The sequence below is a fragment of the Ambystoma mexicanum genome, chromosome 2p (genome assembly GCF_040938575.1).
Source record: "Ambystoma mexicanum isolate Mex_15411 chromosome 2p, UKY_AmexF1_1, whole genome shotgun sequence".
Taxonomy (NCBI): Eukaryota; Metazoa; Chordata; class Amphibia; order Caudata; family Ambystomatidae; genus Ambystoma; species Ambystoma mexicanum.
In genome coordinates, this window is record NC_090923.1 from 1,369,355,744 (window position 1) to 1,369,368,941 (window position 13,198).

Sequence of the window (13,198 nt, forward strand, 5' to 3'; positions counted from 1 at the left end):
AGAACAAAATTAAACAGATGTTAGCTAGCCAAAAACAAGCTTATGCTGAGAAAATGCTAAAAGCTTTAATGACTAAATTAGCAGGAGAGATCTGGCGCTTAATAAACAAGTTGCCTTCAACTGCCCTTAAAACTTTAAAACTGACCACAATACGCAACTCCAAGTGGAGTAATCACTTTCTTAAGCTTCTCAATAAACACTTCGCTGTGACAAACATTCCCATCTTTGACATGCCAGACCTTTCAAAACTCGAATTTGATACATTAGACATCTTGATAATAATAAAACCGTTAAGTATGTCGAGAGCATCAGGCTCGGACAATATAACTAATGCAACTTTGAAAGCTAATCCTGAGGCTTGGACCGCCGTCCTTGAACTAATATTTAAAAAAGTCATGCACTCTGGTCACATCCCTCCATCTTGGCAAGAAGCCATCATTTTTCCAATTTTTAAGAAAGGAGACAGAACCGATGCAAATAACTATAAGCCTATTGCACTCCTTGACGCACCAGGCAAGATTCTAGCAAGACTCATTTTACGAGACTTCCTAAAATGGCTTTTAATGAGCAACCAACTTGATACACACCAATCAGGATTTGTTCCAGGCATTGGCACGACCCTAAACTTAAGACTACTATCTGCCATTAAGAATCAAGCCCTTTTAACTAAGCAACCAGTTTTTATAGTTCTAATTGATTTTAAGCAGGCTTTCGATTCAGTCCCTCTTGACATTTTATGGAATAAACTTTTTAACACCAATTGTCTTCCATATATTATCTATCTAATACACCAACTCTATTACAACACTTCTATTAAGGTGAAACTCACGACCAGTGGTCTATTATCTAACTCCATATGAACAAACACTGGCCTAAAACAGGGCTGCCCCCTTGTGTCCATTCTTTTTAACTTTTTTATTAACGATATTCACACAGTTTTTAAATCTGTTCGATCATTAACCTCCCCGCACCCTCGAGTTGGGTTAACTGAGATTTTGTATCTTCGTATCTCTTATACGCAGATGATTTGGTGATCCTGGATAGGACCCCCATTGGATTGCAAAGAAAATTGCCAGCCCTGACTGCTATGCCAAAGCAAGCAACCTCGTTATCAACACTGCCAAATCAAATATACTTATCGTCCATCACCACCTCTGTTTAACAGGTTACACATTTAATTGGATACTTTCGAAACGATCGCTATCTCAGACTCGTAATCTATACCTTGGAGTGAACATCAACTCCCACTGATCACCCTACTAGTGTAAACTGTCCAGCAGAATACGTCTTCTGGCAACGCAAGGGAAAGCGATTCAGCGGAAGCATGGGTCATTTTAAATCTATCCGGCCATCATTTTCTATCTATCCGGACATCATTTTCTACAACCAAAAAGTGGTTCCCATAATCACGTATGGTAGCCAGACAAAAGCACTGTCCCAATCCTCAAGGTGGAACACCTTGGAAGTCATTTATTGGAAGACCGTACTCCCGCTTCCACAGAACACTCTGATTGCTATTATCAGATTTGTGTTAGGACTTACCTCTCTCTTTGAAACTGTAATATGGCTAATGCTGACAACATATAGAAAATGCTTACTGTCAACTAGCACCTCAGGTACCCTATTCCCGACACTCAAGACCCTGCTAGAATCTCAACCCTCGGGTCCTTTGCAATCATGGAAATCCTCTTGTCTGACCTTTTTAAAAGATGCTGATATCTCATTGGAAATATTATTAAATAATCCTGAAAGAGCAAAAACTAAACTCTTGGCAATGGGACTGGATATCCACCTTGGAGAAATGTCAGTCCAATGTAACATTCAAAGCAGGAGCATGTATAATGAAATCGGCAAATGCATTACCGCAATATTTTGCCAAATTTCCAGATCCGGTCTATGCCGACACAATACTTTGCTTCCGATTCAATCTTTGGCCTACAAAAGTCAAATTAGCGTATGGTTCTAAACTAGCTAAACCTGGTATAGTTTGCAGATTCTGTAAACTAGAAGACTGCGCAGAGACAACCCAGCACCAAATAACTGAATGCTCCGTCCATCACAGAACTGAGGAAGTGATTTTTTCATAAACACTGTAAGCATATAACTACATTGACAAAAGAACAATTTTGGGGCACAGTGTTTAACGCAACCAAAATTACACTAAATATTGCCACTGTGAAATTTGTTATATCTGTGAACCTTACTACACCGCACAATGCTGATGGGATACACACTGACTGACTATCCCTCATGCATCCAAGTCAGCCTGCACCAAACGAAAAGACCCATAAGCCCCACAGCTTCTCAAATGAAAGGAAAGCATGAACTTGTAGCTAAATCCTGTATGCAACTGTTATTTTGCTTTTTAACGTTGCTTCAAGTCACGATTGCATGATGCCAGTTATAAAGCTATCCCATTGAAATCTAATCTTATTTAGTTTCAAGTAATACTGCACCACTGTGATGTGACTCGTAATAATGGACTATTGAACTTGGTATATATGATAAATGTTATGATTTTAGTTCATAGGTTGTCTTATTATGTTTGTTTGCACCAATTCTATGTAGATCTATCCTTCCCCCACACCCTTACAGTATATTGCAATGATGGGTCATGAAGCTGGATTTTGATCAGCCCGTACTTATCACATCCTTGCTAACATCCAGCTGTTGAGTCTGCTAGGGTTATGATTTTAACTTCTGTTTTTATTAATTGTGGTTTTAACTAAGTGGTTGCTAAAATGATCTTAATTTCTAGCTTATTTAATGATCTTTTACAGAATTGGCTAATAATAATGCTAGTTTTCATTTTTCTTTGCATCACCAGTGATTCTATTTTTGTCGTGTGAATTCGTAATTGTTAATCATTGATTCTGTATCGCACTAGATGTCTAATTGAAAAAGTTGAAATATCAACTAAAACACATTTCTAATAATAAAGAAAAAAAATACAGCTATTACTTCAGTGTTTGAATAACCCTTCAATAAATATGCCCATAAAACTTCACGATCAATAAAAATCTATTCTATAAATAAACCGTATGAAATACAAGAGTCGCTTATATTTCAAGGCAGAGCAGTCTACAACCAGATGTTTTAAAGTTTCCATACAACTTAAATTTAATTTGTACAGAACCTGCAAAAGGCCTCATCACTGGAACATGCATTCCTTCTAACTAATATTTCATTAGTAAGGAGCAGATTAAAACGAAGTCTCACAAAATCTGCTCTACCCTTCCAATTGGTATACAGACTCAGATAAGACACTAGGCAACCAATCTTTTTATGATCATTTTTTAGATTTGATAAAGATTCATAATTATGCATTTTATCGATTGTCAACCGGCCATCATCTCTGTAAAATTAACACTTTATCTTCATTAAGTTATCTGCTAAGTCTTCCAAAGCAAAACTCAAATTAACCAATATATTCGAGCAAACAAAATATTTGGGTGGAGTAATACATTTATAAAATCAATACAAATATTTCCAGTTAGCCCTGGCTACTGGGGACCTAAACCCCAACTCATATCTAATAACAGACATATACTAAAGTTATATACTTAAAAACAAGTGATGAGCAAAACAAAATGTTACCTGTGTGCGTGAATCGCACAAACATTCATTTCCATAGCCAATTCCATCTATATATTAAGCTGTAAATTATACTAGACACTCTAACTACACTTCTATTGCTCTTCAAAAAATGTCTTTCAAAATATTTAACTGCACAAAAGCAACTACACTAGATATGCAAGATTACATTAGCTGTTGCATGAAAATACTGTTTTTACCTTCCTGACTGGCACCCACCATTTACATTGTCAGATCACTGTTAATACAATAAATGTGGTCCAGGGGCTTCGGAAGCTGTATTTGCAGTCAGTTCTCTCTAAACATTTGTGCACAATTTCAATCTACGCATGTGTAATGACTAATCAGTAATATCGTACTTCTCATTGAACATAAGCATCAACATACAAGATTTACACCCACCTCTTGGTTTGATCTTTCGCAGGAGTTAACTGGATCTGATTGATGATAAATGAGGTTCCTCCTAGGAACCCCTCAACAACCCTGCTACAAGAGCTGGGACATAAAGGAGCCCCCAGGGAAAACCCCCGAAGGCAAAAAAACCCTGTGTTCGGCTGCTAGGGTTCGTGGAATCCTGAGGACAGCTGGAATTATGTGGTTCCTCAACTGGATTCTCTGTGAGGATGTCAGTTGGGATGGACACTGAAGTAGAAATATATATATAAATATGAGAAGTAGGATAAGTCAGAGCGTGGACAGAAAAGATAGACCTGCGTGTAACAAGGAAAAGGTCTTACCCCTGTATCCACTGACCAATCCTTAACGAGACGTTAAAGTGGCTGGGGTCTGACACCTAATCTCACAGGGCTATAGATAAACAGAAAAGTTAATCTTAAAGATAGCTTGAGGAGTAAATCTAGGAAGCACAGAGAAAAACTTCTCTTACTGCCTGATAAGAAATACTGATGGAAATGATCTTTCTTGCACTTCCGGGTAAAGATTCCTGTTTCTTAGTGCACGATGTATAAGATCTGGTGTCCTATTTACAGAGAACAAACTTAATAGTGCCGAGGGTAGAAACAAATTTGCCAGTGGGAGCAAGTGAGAATATGTACGTATGTACCGTACCTAAAGGCACTCCCGAAGAAGTCGTCAAAGTCAGGGGGCTCTGTGGAGGTTGATAAACAAACAGATGAAAACCCTGCTGGTCCGGCCAAGATGAAAAGAAAGGCTGATTGCGGTCTATGACAACAGGATCTACAATCTACAGGATGTACAAAAAGGGAGGTAGTTAGTAATAGTGCAGAGAGCACTGAGAGTAAATGAAAGCAAGTAAGCTAAAACAGAGAGTGAACTTACGGAGCGTGACACAACTCTGGAATAGAGAAGCAATGCGAGTTGCAATCGGCGAAGTGTCCGGATATGCTGTGCGAAAGCCAGGGGGCGTGGCTAACACGCCATTAAGATCCGGCAGAAACGCTAGAGCATTACAGCCCGTTCCGTGTTCCGACATACTGGAGGATCCTGGAACAGCTTGCACAACATGAACAAACGGGGAGACAGACTGGTAAACAGAATGGAGTATGACAGTATGCCCCCTCTTAGATCTAATCTCTCATGGTTTTCCAGGGTGTTTCTGATGAAATAGTTTTTATCGATTGTGGTGCATGAATAGCAGATTTGGGTTCCCAGGTTCGATCTGAAGATGTGTAACCCTTCCAGTCCACTAAGTATTGCAGCCTCCCACGATGTATTCGGGAGTCGCAAATACCTCATACTCAGGTCCTGTGGATGTGATAACTGGTGCAGGTCGGGTGGAGATACGGGGATGAAATGCATTCCGTTGATCTGGCTTCAATTGAGAGACATGAAAAACAGGATGTATGCATGCTCATGTTTTAGGAAGCTTGAGTTTAAATGCTGCAGTTCCCATTGCGGCGATCACCTGGAAAGGACCCATGTACTTAGGAGAAAGCTTTGAGGGTTTAAGATGCCTGGGAAGAAATTGGGAAGATAACCACACCCAATCTCCTGGTTTAATCCCTGGAGCAGGGGTTCGGTTCCGGTCAGCAAATCGTTTTACTCTGTTCTGAGTATTCTTCAGAGCTTCTTTGGCGAGATCTTGACCATGATGTATCTGTTTTAATAAGGAATCAACGCCCGGAATCTTATTCTCCTGGGTTCTTTTCTCTGGAAATGATGCTAGGGGAAATCCATAGGTACAATAGAACGGGGATGTTTTGATGGCAGAATGATATGAATTATTGTAAGCATACTCTGCAATGGGTAACAAATCCTTCCAGTTATCTTGAGCAGCAGAAATGTAATTCCTTAAGTATCCTTCCAAGGTTTGGTTAAGTCTCTCGGTTTGGCCGTTGGTTTGAGGATGATAACCCAAATTTAGGGCTCGAGTGATTCCCAATCTATGACGGATATGTTTCCAGTATCTGGATGTATACTGGGATCCTCGATCCGAGATTATAGTTTCGGGTAGGCCATGTAGGGAAAAGATCAGAGAAATAAAGGTACGTGCCATTAAGGCAGCAGATGGAAGGTTAGCGAGTGGTAGAAAGTGAGCCATCTTAGTGAAAGAGTCTACTACTACCATAATGGTAGAACATCCTCCGAAGGGTGGTAATTCAACTATGAAATCTGTAGAAATTACTTGCCATGGCCATGAAGGTATCGGCATCTTTACCAGTGTTCCAAAAGGGGAATGTCTTGGACTCTTGGACTGCAAACAAAGAGGACAGGATTCCACATACCTGTGAATATCCTCCTTAAGGGATGGCCACCAAAACTATCGAGAAATTAATTTGTGAGTGGTAGCATTACCACGATGTCCTGAAGTTTTAGAATCATGGCACCTGACAAGAACCTCCCTTTGTAAGGATTTGGTTGGGATGTATGCTCGATTTCCCCGGAAGTAACATCCCTCTTTCGTACTAAGGGTGTCTTGTTCTTTTTTAGACAGTAATTTTAAAGCTGAAGGTCCAGAACATTTTTCCAGACGTTGTAAGAAGTCGGGAGACTTAGAAACACTCATAGCCAGACAAGGGAAAATTAGTTCTGATTTGGTTGAGATATTGTGATAATTGTCTTTACGAGACAAAGCATCAGCCTGTAAGTTATTCTTCCCAGGGATGAAAGTAAATACAATCCTGAAAGGGGAAAAAAAATGAGCCCACCTTGCCTGTCGACTGTTACATGTTTGTGCATATTGTAGACTCTGTTAATTCTGATGGTTTGTCCTAACTTCTATGGGATGTTGGGCTCCCAACAGTAGATGTCTCCACTCTTCGAATGATCTCTTAATAGGTAGTAGTTCTTTGTCAAGAACTGTGTAATTCAGTTCTGCCAGGGAAAAAGTCTTTGACAGATATGCGATGGGACATTCAAGATCTTGCTCATCCTTCTGTAATAGAACTGCTCCTGAAGCATACTGTGATGCATCCGTTTCGATGATAAAATCCTGGGATTGGTCCGGAGTCTTCAATATGGGTGCTGTGGAGAATTTTCTTTTTAGTGTTTCAAATGCCTTTTGTGTCAATTCGGTACAGACATAAGGAACCCCTTTCTTTAGAAGGTTGGTGAGAGGCTGATTAGGGCAGAAAAATTGGGTATAAAACAACGATAAAAGTTGGAAAATCCTACAAACCTTTGAATATCCTTGCAGGATTTTGGAATAGGCCAATCTTGAACTGCGGTGACCTTTTCAGGATCCATGGCAATGCCCTGGGCGGACAAAATATAACCCAAGTATGTTACCTTAGATTGGTGAAAAGAACATTTTTCGAAATTGCAATATAAGTGATTACTCAGTAGTCTGCCTAGTACTTTTTTAACATGGGATTCGTGTTCAGGAATGGTCCTAGAGAACACCAGAATGTCGTCTAAGTAGACTATGACGTAATGCAGCAATAAATCTGAGAATATGTCATCCATAAATTGCTGAAAAACCGCCGGGGCATTGGATAACCCGAATGGCATGACTTGATATTGAAAGTGTCCAAAAGGAGTCCGGAAGGTGGTCTTCCACTCGTCTCCTTTTCTTATTCTGATCAGGTGGTAAGCGCCATTGAGCTCCAATTTGGTGTAGATGTTTGCTCCTTTGATGGCTTCAAGGATATCCGGAATCAAAGGCATAGGGTACCTATCCGGAGCAGTGATCTTGTTTAACCGCCTGAAATCAATACACGGCCTGAGTTCCGTAGAGTTTTTCTTGGGCATAAAGAAAAGGGATGCTGCTGCCGGCGAGGTTGATTCGGTTATTAACCCATTCTTTAGATTAGTGTCCAGGTAGTCTCTCAGAACCTCCTTTTCTGATGTAGAAAGGATATACATCCTGCCAAACGGTAATGGTTGTTCTGGGATGAGATCTACGGCACAGTCATCTCTCCGGTGAGGTGGTAGTTGAGTATATTCGACCAGGGAGAGGACTTCAGCAAACTGTTGGTATTCTGCCGGGAGACCTGCAATGAAATTAAGTGACGTAACCTGCCTGGGGAAATCCTGCATAGAGGCATCAGGGTTAGAATGATTCTCTGATGGCCCCATCTCTGTGTGACCGAAACAATGAGTCAGACAGAATTCCAAACCCAAAAAAATGAACCTGCCGTCCAGTTTATGAAGGGGTTGTGTCTTCGGAGTCACTGTAAATCCAATATGATGGGATAATGAGCAGCTTGGATGATGTCCAAGGTAAGAGTCTCTTGATGAGTAGTGATAGACATAGATACTGGTCAAGTCTGGTTGATTATAGGGCCAGAAATTAAAGGGCTACCATCGACACTTTCAACTGGAACAGCCTCTGCTTTAACCGTCCTGGGGATATGATGTAGCATGGCCCAACCGTCATCAATAAAAATCACTGCTGCACCACTGTCCAGTAAAGCTGATACCTCAGGTAGAATAGTATTTCCAAATTTCAATATGACACGTAATACCAGCATATTAGTGAAAGGTTGATTACTGCCTTGAAAGGTTTGCAAGAGGGTGGAGGAACCTGGATTAGACACAGGACCCCAGACCGCGGTTCCTCCTACGGCCGGGCTTTGGAGTTTCCTGACCTTCTTCCTGACCTTCTTGGAGGCGTGATAGGACACTCCTGTACCGTGTGTGTGTTTGAACCACAGTACATGCAGAGTCCCTTGATCTTCTGAAAGCTCTTTCCTCCGGGGATAAGGGACCCCTGCCAGTTGCACCTAGCTGCATTGGTTCTTCGGAACTAGTTCCTTTATGAGTAGAGGTTGGGGTGGCAAAGGTATGAGTAAACTACGAGTAAACTTCCCTTTGCGCCTTTCACTGCTTCTTTCCTTTATTCTATAGTCGATCTGCATAACTAGCGCTATAAATTCTGTCAGGGAAGATGGACGAGGTACTCTGGAAATCTCGTCTTTTAATTCCTCTGATAACCCCCTCCGGAACAATGTTACCTGAGCATTATCCGACCATGTCGATTCGCTAGCAATTTGCTTGAATCTGCTAATATATGTTAATATGTCCTGATACCCTTGTTTTAAATCTAACAGATGCTCCTGATTGATGATTCTTATTTCCTGTCTTCTGAACATAGTTTCAACACTGTTACAGAAGGCAGTGTGGGAATCAAGGATGGGGTTATTTGTTGTGACCAGAGGGGTTGCCTAGGCGAGAGCTGGACCCACCATTTGGGAAATCATGTATCCAACGCGATCTCGGTTAGAATGAAAAAAAGGATTTTTAAATGAAAACTGCACAGCACAGGCGTCGAGAAACTCCTTAATCTTGTGTGGGTTTCCGTCGAACTGACCCCCTGGCAAGGGCCCCGAGGGACCTCCGAACAATGGGGTATTCGATTAGCAGCTGCCTGTTGTGCGGCATATTGAGCTGCCTGTTGCTGATTCTGCTGCGTTTGCCGAAGGTTGGCATTTTCCTGTTTAAGGGTCTGAACTTCTGCAGTCAATGATTGAACTGCAGTTATCAGCTGCTGTATCTGTTGATCCATGGTTAATAAGATGCTTGTATGTTGACCCTTAGCTCTAGGCCAATCGGGCGTTGCTTGCTGTAATGACTAATCAGTAATATCGTACTTCTCATTGAACATAAGCATCAACATACAAGATTTACACCCACCTCTTGGTTTGATCTTTCCCAGGAGTTAACTGGATCTGATTGATGATAAATGAGGTTCCTCCTTGGAACCCCTTAACAACCCTGCTCCAAGAGCTGGGACTTAAAGGAGCCCCCAGGGAAAACCCCCGAAGGGGAAAAAACCCTGTGTTGGGCTGCTAGGGTTCGTGAAATCCTGAGGACAGCTGGAATGATGTGGTTCCTCAACTGGATTCTCTGTGAGGATGTCAGTTGGGCTGGACACTGAAGTAGAAATATATATATAAATATGAGAAGTAGGATAAGTCAGGGCGTGGACAGAAAGGATAGAGCTGCGTGTAACAAGGAAAAGGTCTTACCCCTGTATCCAAAGACCAATCCTTAACGAGACGTTAAAGTGGCTGGGGGATGACACTTAATCTCACAGGGCTATAGATAAACAGAAAAGTTAATCTTAAAGATAGCGTGAGGAGTAAATCTAGGAAGCACGGAGAAAAACTTCTCTTACCGTCTGATAAGAAATACCGATGGAAATGATCTTTCTTGCACTTCCGGGTAAAGATCCCTGTTTCTTACTGCACGATGTATAAGATATGGAGTCCTATTTACAGAGAACAAACTTAATAGTGCCGAGGGTAAAAACAAATTTGCCAGTGGGAGCAAGTGAGAATATGTACGTATGTATCGTACCTAAAGGCACTCCCGAAGAAGTCGTCAAAGTCAGGGGGCTCCGTGGAGGTTGATAAACAAACAGATGAAAACCCTGCCGGTCCGGCCAAGATGAAAAGAAAGGATGATTGCGGTCTATGACAACAGGATCTACAATCTACAGGATGTACAAAAAGGAAGGTAGGTAGCAATAGCGCAGAGAGCACTGAGAGTAAATGAAAGCAAGTAAGCTGAAACAGAGAGCGAACTTACGCAGCGTGACGCCACTCTGAAATAGAGAAGCAACGCGAGTTGCAATCGGCGAAGTGTCCGGATATGCTGTGCGAAAGCCAGGGGGCGTGGCTAACATGCCATTAAGATCCGGCAGAAACACTAGAGCGTTACAGCCCGTTCCGTGTTCTGACATACTGGAGGAACCTGGAACAGCTCGCACAACATGAAGAAAAGGGCAGACAGACTGGTAAACAGAATGAAGTGTGACAGCATGTGTGCAATTTTCACTGAATATGTGTGTTTAACTTTCAAACTACGTCTGTTCACTTGCCTTCCTATCTGCAGGTTTTGGGCAGTAGATGCAATATTCTCCATTAAAAGGTACAATGGTAAAAGCCCCCTCGCCTTTTCACATCACACATAGGTTTGCCGGTGTATTTCAGGGTAAGTGATTGCATGAGTTTTACACTTTGCAGGATTTTCTGTGAACAGAATGCATTCTCTGAGCTACTTCCTGTTCTGCAAGTATCTATTTAATGGCTAGTCTCCCGCTGACTGCAATTTTAAATGACTGCCAGGCGATAAAGTGTCATGACCGTTGTATAGTCTGAATTACTGACCATGCCAGAGGAACAAACAGATTCTATTTTAAATGGTGCTTAATTTTGCACAATAAAACTGAATTTAAATTTCACAAAATAATGCCAATTATGCACACACACATATTACACCATGCACTTGGTTTTGTTGAACATGAAATCTGAGCTGTACTTCCAAATATAGAACACCGTCCCTTTTTATCTTACAATGCCCCTATGTCCCTGTTAAAAATAGCATCCCCTTTCACTCAAAGAACCCCTTATTCTCTGGATTTGTCATGGACAGCACTATAAGGAACATCTGTATTTAAATGGGGCTCAGTACTTCTATTTTAAATGTGGCTGCATTTATTTGGATATCATCCTGAAGCCTCCCAGTTTGGTGTTCCTCCAACAACAAGTCATCTTTTAGCTGCTGCTGATCAGGCTGATATGGGCTGCTCCTCTCCTTCTTAATAGGGACATCCTTGAGAGTCAAATTCTGTGCCCTGATTTCACAACGAAAAAGAATCTATAATCAGTTGTGTAAGTATTTGCTTCTTCTAGCCATTCGGTTCTATCTCGGGCCAAGGTGGAATCATCTATTTTATATGGCTTGGACATGAATTTTTTTACTTGGGCCAGTAATTTAGATACTGTACAGGGCATAATCTGGAAAGAAACACTGGGTTTGGCAAAATCTAGTCCTAATATGATAATCAGACACAAGTTAGGATTGCTTTTGCTCCATTATAGGGTCCTTTGGAGGCAATTGTCATGTTATGTAAAAATAATTAGTCCGAAGAATTCTCTATATTTGGATTTTGGGGAAATTATGAGAGCTGAGCCCTTGTATACTGTAAACACATTTGGGGAGAGGATGTCAAAGCTCCTAGAAGCAATTCACTCGGCGGAAGAACTTGTGTCGATACCATCTAAGACAAAGGCTAAAATATTTTGGATTAGTCAGAAACAATTGAACACTTAAATCACTTCCACACCTATAAGGAGCATGCGCAATTTCCTAGAAGAAACAGTCGACCTAAGTACATCTACCTTTTTCCATGTAATAAGGTTTGCGGCTTTTATATACACTTTCGATTAAATCAGCTGCAAAATAAAATTTCCCGAATGCTAAAACCGATCTCTGATTCAACCTTCTAATCACAGAAATCAAGGATTTATTGTACGACTTGGATGAAGTGAACCATGGGAAGGCACTAGACCTAGGGCCTCATTACGAGGTCAGCGGTAAGGGGTTAACGGCGCCGGTAAGGATGCCGGTGCCGTTAACCCCTCACCACTGTATTACGAGGTCCCTTAGCGGGAGCCGCTAAAGGACCAGGGAGCTAATAACGGGCCCGTTATTAACGGGCCCGTTATTAGCTCCTCATTCCCATTGAGCCCTATGGGGGCTCGAATGGGAATGGGGATGGGTATTTTTAATGAGGAATTACCGGGTCCTCCAAGGTTGGAATGGCCCTGTAATTCCTCATTCAAGGAACCCGGACCCGAGTTTGGAGGCAGCCATGGCGCTAATAGCACCATAGCTACCTCCAAACCCGTAATGAGGCCCTAGTATCATCAAGGAAGATCATTTGGCACCATTCGAGGTAGCCCAAAGATCTGATCAAGAGGGCGGCAGAAACCTTGTTTTTCGGGCAAACAGCAACCACAGGGTCACAGGGGAGTATGATCCAGACATTGTTCAAATATACCCGCAGTCGCTTGGCATCTCGTCCCCTTACTCCTCTGAATCTACCACCTCTGAGGCCATTTGTAAGGTTAATATCCAGTTATCATCTCCGTCAATGGAGCCGGAGGGTCACTTCTCACAGGCCAATGATCATCTGGCCACCTGCTTGCTGCCCTTATTAAACCATTATGAGCCCCTGGCTAATTGTTCTTTGGTTACCTAGTTTGCTGATGCTTCCACTAACAAGGACCAACTTTGGCACGTTTTGGCCTGCAAGAAACTGAGAAAGCTTCTTAGAGTTGTTCTGCTGAAGAAGAAGAGGAGGTTGCCACCTCATGGCAGGCCCTATTCAACCTGTAAGGTTGGCCTACAGACTAGCCCTTCTGAGATAGATTGTTTCCCCGACAGCAACAGTAAT